This window comes from Peromyscus eremicus, unplaced genomic scaffold (assembly GCF_949786415.1).
Source record: "Peromyscus eremicus unplaced genomic scaffold, PerEre_H2_v1 PerEre#2#unplaced_62, whole genome shotgun sequence".
Lineage (NCBI taxonomy): Eukaryota > Metazoa > Chordata > Mammalia > Rodentia > Cricetidae > Peromyscus > Peromyscus eremicus.
The window spans coordinates 185,920-194,506 of NW_026734305.1; the positions used below are offsets into that span (position 1 = coordinate 185,920).

Sequence of the window (8,587 nt, forward strand, 5' to 3'; positions counted from 1 at the left end):
ATATATATAAAAATCTTATAAATTTTGATATAAAATTCATACATTAAGAAAAATTTTAAAGAGTCAAAATAAAACCAAAGAATCATGAGATTTGTGGCTATAGAATAGTTACTTAATTTTGGTTTTTCTTCTGTCCCATATCAAATAGCTCTTCTCACATGATACAGAGATTTTGCATTTGCTTTTAACAAGCATGCTTGTGTTTAGAGAAGGAGAAAGCCATGCTCCAACTCCAAATTCAGCTTTAATTTTCAATTGAACTGGGACTACATAAAGACTATTTGAGTTATGTGTCTATATAGAACAGCAGAAACAAACATTTAAGGAAGACTTATGAAATTTATATGCAATATACCAATAGGCCAATTTACTCTTTTTCTTGGGACATTTATTCTGGATGATTTTGTCCTTTTTCTTCAGATGTCTCATTTGTCCAGTGTTCTTCCAATTCTTTAGCCTTCATTCTCCTGAAATACAAAAACAAAAACCCTTCTCCAACCCTAACTTTGTGGAGGTTCCCTTTTGACAAATTATATCTGATTAAATGAAATAATTTGTTAGTGGTATAAGTTAATTTAAATTGAATGGTCATGGTGGTTGATGAATTATCACCTCTTCTAATTAAGAGGTCTCTCTTGTTCACATCAAACCTTCATCAATTTTGATGGTATCCATAGTTTTTCTTCTCCTGTAAAAACAAAAGCAAAAACTCATCCCCAATGTAGTACATATCCTGGTTTCCATTCTGAGGTCAGCACATCTTTAAAGTATACAGGCTGATTTAATTCTGTAGTTTTTTTCTGTTATCCAATGTCTCTCTGCAGCTGTTGTTCCTTTCTCATTAGCACTGAGAAAATTCAAAATTAACAGAGCATTATATAATCTATTTCTGAGAAGTTTTGTTACCCCTTTCTGTTTATTTAGAGTTCTGTTTGATCTTTCTATAACTGCTTGGCCTGTAGGATTATGTGATATACTGTAATATGCTTTATATTGCAATAAGCAAAAAACTGTTTCATTTTACCCGAGACATATGCTGGAGCATTGTCAGTTTAATTTGCACAGGTATACCCATGATGGCCATAACTTTTAGCAAATGCAGGATTACAGAATCAGCCTTTTCGGAAATCAGAGCAGTTGCCCATTGAAATCCTGAATAGGTATCAATGGTGAAGTGTACATATTTCAATTTTCTAAATTCTACAAAATGAAACACATCCATCAGTCAGATTTCATTCCTCTGAGTACCCTTTGGGTTACATCCTGCTGGTAGTGGAGTTTGATTGTAAAAAGAACAAGTAGGACTTTTCCTTACAATTTCCTTGGCTTCTTGCCAGGTTATGGAAAAATCCTTTTTTAAACCCTTACTATTAACATGATTTTTTAAAATGAAATTCTGAGGCCTCCAGCACATTTCCTAAATAGTTTATCAATCCTCTCATTATCTTGTGCTAGAGGGCCTGGCAGACCTGTATGGGATTGGATGTAAGTTATACATAAGGGATGATTCCTATTTCTGATTATTTCTTGTAACTGAATAAATAACAAAATTAATTCTGACTCATCAGGGATAATTTCTACAGTTTCAATATGTAAGACCACTCTTTGAGCATACTGAGAGTCAGTAACTATGTTGAGAGGTTAAAAAAAAATCCATCAACCCCATCAGAATGGCATATAATTCTGATTTTTGGATGGAGAAAGCAATGAAGCTGTGTCAGGAACGCTATCTGGGGGAAGACCCAAGCCAGGACAGGATGGAGAACTACCCAGGAGAAAAGCTCTCTTTTCTATCAGGGAAAAGTCCTTTCTGAAAAAAAGGTTTGTTTCAAGTGCTTTCGATTTCCCTCACTCACCCCTCACTCTCCCGGTGAGGAGAGAGAGTGAAGCCTTGAAAGGTTTTTTCCTCTGGCAATAAGCCGACATCTGAGTGTGTGCAGACAAACAGACACAATCTGATCAGGAATGGGTCAAGTGAAAGATCGAATTGGAGAGGTATACTTGTTAAGCCGTGGCACACGAATCCTAAAGCAAGCTTAGGGAAGAAAAATCTCCTGTTGCAAAAGTGAAACCATGATATCTATTACTGTAACAGAAACAGGAAATTTGCTAGCTTACCCAAAAGGCAGCCTGGGAAATGTATTATCAATGCAGGTTTGAAACAGTGCCTTATATTGCCTAATAGCCACACAAGTTTTTGCTAAGAGCTTTATGGCAGTTCAATATGGGAATTTCATCCTTGCCTTGAGGTGAGGCTTCAGTGGCAACTGAGTGAAGTAAAACTGAATTGAGGCACTTAGGGGAGCTGTTATGTATTTGGGTAAAGGAACAGCCTCTAGTTAGAAACCATCTGTTAGCTGGGTGGTGGTGGCACATGCCTTTAATCCCAGCACTTTGGAGGCAGAGCCAGGTGGATCTCTGTGAGTTCAAGGCCAACCTAGTCTACAGAATGAGATCCAGGATAGGCACCAAAACTACCCAGAGAAACCCTGTCTTGAAAAAAAAAAAAAAAAACAAAACGGAAACCTCTGTTGCTGAGCATCTCTGCTGGTTCTGGAATGGCTGAGAGAACTCAGTGGGAAAGGGGACTTTGGGGAGTTGTGTTGTCATGAGAGTGTTACAGCCCCCTAGCAACAAGTGTTACAACCCCACAATGACAGCACTCACTAAACCAGGGTTGAGAGAGCCATTGACAAATCTTGTTTCAAACTGTCAGGAGACTATAAACACTGAACTTTACTATAAACTCTGAACTTTAGAAATGATTTGCGTACTTCTGGTCTTGTTAATAGTTTAACTAAAAAAATCTTTTCTACGTGTTACAAAATCTCTTATAGATATTTTCTCTAGTGTTAAGTTAGTTCTGTAATATGTAAAGTGGTAATAGTTAAGAGATCACGTCTAGATATTAAGGTTTATAAAGTAGTCCCATAGAATGTAAGTTTATTGTGTTGGCTTAAGTAAGACTTAGGTAAGGTTTTTAAAGTAAGTCATAAATTTAGCTTGAGAAATATAGGTTTAGAGTAGCATAAGCTTTAGGCATAAGTATACATCTTTAGGTCCAGGGACATGGTAAAGGTTTAATAGAGGGATTATGTTGTGAAGGAACCTGGGATGCAGAAAACAGTGTCCAAAGCAGACTTCAAACTTGACAGTTCCAAAAGCCACTAATAACAACAAAAAGCAGCTTCAGAGACTGCCAGCTTCAGAAAACAGCAGCAAAATATGTGCAGCTGAGACCCCTGAGACAATGAGAGCAGTGAGGTTCTGCAATTTTTGAGATGCTGTGCCATGAGAAAGGTGAACAGCAGGCAGTGGCTTGGAGAGTCCAGTGGCTTGACTTACCTCTGGAAAGGTAAACAGGAAGCGATGAGCAATGGAGACTGCAGAGACCAGATTGCTTCCAGGGGCCAAGAGTCAAACAGTGTTAGCACTTGACAACCAGCTGAGACACCCAGGAACCCAGGAAGCTGTGGAGGTTAGAGCTGTGCTCCATGCTGAACAGCCAGGCTGGGGCTCAGCAGGACCTGCTGAGTGTTCCAGGGTGAACAACCAGACCGGATCTCTGCAGGAACTGCTGAGACACAGCCGAGCTCCCAGCAGCAAGGTGTGGCTGGAACCATGGAGTTGCCCTGCAGCTACATCCAGTGGTGCAACGGACATCATATGGAGGATTACTGGGACCCAGGGTGCTGAACACTGGACCATCAGTGAAGCAGGTAATGGGACTCTCCCAGAGCCGGAGTTGCTGTGGGAGGGCCACAGTTCAGCTCATAGCAGATGAAGGAGCCTTGAGCCCATGTGGCTGTGAGGTGATTGGAGGCTCTCTGGCCTCAGGACACAGGGGTCCAGGAGCAGCTTGGTTATGGGAGGTACAGACATACCAGGACTGCAAAAGCTGTAAAATCCTGAACGAAAACTACAGAGAGGCTGGCTTGAAAAAAGTTTCGGTTATGGGACTTCTCATATTTGGAGTTGTTTGCTTCAGAGTCATTACATCTCTGATAGCTATACGAAGACTTAAGGGCAGCTGACAAGCTAGGTCCTAATTTTGAGCGCTCAGAGGAACTTTTAGGAATGATACCAGAACTCTTTTTGAACTTAAGAAATGAAATGGACAGTAATAATTTCATTACAATGGGACCATTTGAATTTACTTACACATATAGACTCTATCAATGGTGATGATAACTGCTTATGGACCTGGTTTTATGTTAAAAATGAAACTGTTTAAACAGAAAAGTTTGAGGGTTTTTTTTCTAACTAGGTTCAAGATTTAGTTTAAAAAATTATAAAGAAAAGGTGGAGTTAATATTTCTTAGTCTATTTAATTTAAAAAATATTTTCTTGTTAATTAAGTGGATTAATGTTGTGTTTTGTATTGTTCTATTAAGAAATTGCTTTTGGGGGGTGGGAGGAGGGAGGAGAGGGGAATCTGTGGCTGATATGTAAAATTAAATTAATTATAAAATAAAAATATTAAAAAAAGAAATTGTTTTTGAATGTAGGTTTGTAGGAATTATAATTGTGTATAGTAATGTTTATGTTAGAGTTAGTATGTTAACCTATTGATATTGATCCACCATGGTTTGGTGAAATTAAGGAAGTATTTAAGCTTGATGTGAATGCATCAGAAGTTTATCGAATATTTTTTAGCAAGAAATTCAAATGGTTCTATTAAGAGTTTATTTTGGATGTAAGTTTAGAGAATTGTAATTATGTATAGCAATATTTATGTTAGAATTATGTTAACTTGTTAATGTTAATGATGAAACTAAGGCAGTCTTAAGTTTGATGCAGATGCATCAAGAGTTTTTGATTTAGAAAGGGCTTGATGCAGCTAAGACTGCTGTAGTCATCTTAGACCAATTCTAAAAGTACATTGTCATCCTCTACTCCTTCACTGGGCAGTGTGACAGCTATGGAGATTGCTGTTAGCTCTTAATGGGGAATTTTTTCTTTTAAAATATAAAGAAGAGTTGTTGGAGCCAATCTAGGTTTCCTAGTGGCTGTACCCTCCAGGACTGCATAAGAGGTTGATTTGGCTGGGCGGTGGTGGCACACACCTTTAATTCCAGTACTCAGGAGGCAGAGCCAGGCAGATCTCTGTGAGTTCAAGGCCAGCCTGGGCTACAGAGAGAGTTCCAGGAAAGGCTCAAAGCTACACAGAGAAATCCTGTCTGAAAAACAGAAAAAAAAAAAAAAGAGGTTGATTAGATCACAGGCCTGAGTACCAGGTGTTTGGAAGGGTCTACACTTAAGTATATCTAGCAAGGGGGAAGTCTTTTGCTCCACCCCTTGGCATTGTTATAAATAGCCCTTTGGAATAAAATTCTGGGCCAGTGGATAAGGATCCAGGCCCACCTGAGTCTATCCCGTCTTTTCTCTCTCTTTTCTCTCTCCTTATTCTAACTAAGTCTCTTATTCCACACTCCTCAAGAGTCTCTGGGGTAAATAAATGTGGGAGTTGGTTCCCCACACTATGGTTAACTAGTATTGGGATTAAAGGCATGTGTCACCACACTTGGCTCTGTTCCCAGTGTGGCCTTGAATTCACAGAGATCCAGATGGATCTCTGCATCCTGAATGCTGGGATTGAAGTCGTGTGCTACCCCTGCATGACCTCTATGTTTAATATAGTGGCTGGCTTTTTCTTCTGATCCCCAGATAAGCTTTATTGGGGTGCACAAATAAAATATCACCACAGCTCAGCAGTTAAAAGCACCAGCTGCTCTTCTAAAGGACCTGGGTTCAATTCCCAGCACCCACATGACAGCTCACAACTGTCTGTAACTCCAGTTCTAGGGGACCTGATGCCCTCACACAAACAAAACACCAAAGCACATAAAATAAATCAAATAAAGGCAAGAGTCCCACAGTGCCCACCTAAGATCTTTTTTGTGGGAGGAGCAGGGTCTTACTATATAGCCTTGGCTGGCCTGGAACTAACTATATAGACCAGGCTGCCCTTGAACTGGAGATCTACCTGTCTCTGCCTCTCCAGAGTTAGCATGAAAGGTGTGCAAAATCAGTATGAACTCTTAACTGTTGAACCATCTCTACACCCCTAGACAAAAGTAGTTTTTAAAAGAAGGCAACTCCAGAAGCCATAATGTTATTGAATGAAAAATCCTAGTATCAGAAGTGGGAGGAAAGGATTTATTTCATCTTACAACTTTTAGTTCATCATCCAGGGAAGTCAGAGCAGGAACTCAAAGCAGGAGCTGATGCAGAGGTCATGGAGGGGTGCTGCTTACTGGGTTGCTCCTCCTGGTTTGCTCAGCCTGCTTTCTTATATGCCCGAGCACCACCTGTCCCAAGGTGGCACCAGCCGAAATGGACTGTGTCTACCCAAGGCAATCACTAATTAAGAAAATGCCCTACAGATTTGTGTATAGGGAGATCTTATGGAGGCATTTTCTCAATTGAGAGTCTCTCTTCCTGTGTTAAGTTGAACTAAAGCTGGCCAGTACAACTACCACCATTCCAAGCAAGATAAGCCCACTGATTCATTAGTGGCTTGAGTATGGTGACCTCAACCAAGTGCTTTCTGGTTTGACTTGAGGCCCCTCTAAAGGAGGAAACTTGATACTGTATGTGAGGGCAAAAACTTGTGGCTAGGAAGGCCATAGGTTCCAGTACAGAGGCTACTGCTATTTTTGTGTTAAACAGTTGTGATGTGCCTGTCCAATTGCTTTCTAATTTGTATTTACACTCATAGATTACTGCTGCTGTCAGTCTTGGTTGGGAAGGAAACCTTTTTTGGAAATGAGAGATAACTGTGGAGGTGTAAACTGGTCAACTGCTTACAATAAGTGACTGTTGCTCAGGTACAGTGGTCCAATTTTCAGATATAGGCAGAGGCAAATAATCAGATGCTTGTATCACCCCCTCCAAAGCTCAAGGAGGAACATCAAAGAGGAGGCAAAAGAACGTGAGAGCTGCAGGAAAGGGTGGAGTGTCATGTGGTTATTTCCTCCAAATTTTTTTTTTTTTTTTTTTGGTTTTTCGAGACAGGGTTTCTCTGTGTAGCTTTGCGCCTTTCCTGGAACTCACTTGGTAGCCCAGGCTGGCCTCAAACTCACAGAGATCCGCCTGGCTCTGCCTCCCGAGTGCTGGGATTAAAGGCGTGCACCACCACCGCCCGGCATTTCCTCCAAATTTAAACATCCCCTCCGGGAAGGAGAGGAAGCCTTGTAAGACTTACGAATCTCATGAAACTTACAAGACTCACAAGACACCTACCCCTTCCCAAGATCCTATAAGCAGTAAACAACTGTTGGGGGAAGGAGACTCTTTTATAATGCTAAAGCAAGTTGTCTCAGCAATGCCAGTGATGTAGCTCTCCAGTGATCACCAATGCAGCTACACGACTCCCCATGATCCACATTTCTCCCATGCTCCATTGAGAATCCCCTAATGCATGCTTCTGTAAGAAACTTCAGCAAGCTGCTGTACACCAGCTCCTTACCATAGAAATGGGAAAGTTCATAAAACCTGGAAAAGAGATGCTGTTCCTGGCTGGATGCTCCAGATGCAAATCCGTCATTGTGAAGAACATTGATGATGGGTGAAATGAATGATAAACGGCACTGGTGGCGGCACTGGTTACTGGCAGAAAGGTCATGAGCCACAGCTGCCTAGTAGCAGAGAACTTTATTGGGAGGAAGAGGGGTTGGGGAGGTACAAGAGGACCAGGCCTGGGAAAGGTGCACACGTGGTGAGAGGGAAAGATGGTGGGAAGAGACAGAGCAGAACAGAGAGAGAGGGTGGGGTCTGAGTCACGGCTCTTTAAGGCGCAGATGGGCTTACAGAGCCAAGCCATGCATGCACAGATTGTACAACCACGCTGCGCATATGTGATCACCAGTGCACACTGATGACATAAGATGCAAGACCCTTTGCTTCACTCCTGAACTGCGCATGTGCAGTCATGCAACTGGAGTAAGGGCAGAATTCTAACAATTCTAACAATGGGTCCTCAGACCTCCCTTATGTCTGGAATTGACCTCTACCCCAGAAAAGTGACAGCTGCCATGGGCAAGAAGAAACTCACCAGGAGATCAAAGATCATGTCCGTAGTGAAAGTGTGTAACTATAATCACCTCATGTCCACAGGGTACTCTGTGGACATCCCCTTGGACCAAACTGTTGTCTTTTAGAGACTCAGCTCTGAAACAGCAAGGCCAGGAGGGGTGCCAAGGTCAAGTCTGAGCAACAACACAAGACAGGGAAGAACAAATGGTTTTTCCAGAAGCTTGGTTTTTAGGTATGTTTTTGTTTCCATTGTTAAAAATTTTAAAAAGAAAATAAAATAAAGAAACCTCAGCAAATTGTTGGTTCACCAAGTTACACTTGGGGAAATCGTTTCTTGGGTCTGTCATCAATGTCCTCCCTGTCTGATCTGCTTAGCTGTTTGTTTACATCTACCCAAGAAAAGTCATGTGACACCACCCTTTAAATAATACCAAGTAGGCAAATTTCTGTTTGATCCCCTGTAAAACTCTGTGTTTGCTAGGACAAAGAAAGGAGTTAACTTTTCCACAGATAGGTAAGATGTAGGAAAATAGAAGATTCTAACAAAGTG

General features: G+C 41.1%; 1 pseudogene; it reads left to right on the forward strand.

Annotated features, from left to right (window-relative positions):
* Nucleotides 1-7,478: 7,478 nt before the first annotated feature.
* On the forward strand, nt 7,479-8,269 carry LOC131901256 (large ribosomal subunit protein eL27-like; annotated as a pseudogene).
* Nucleotides 8,270-8,587: the final 318 nt, after the last annotated feature.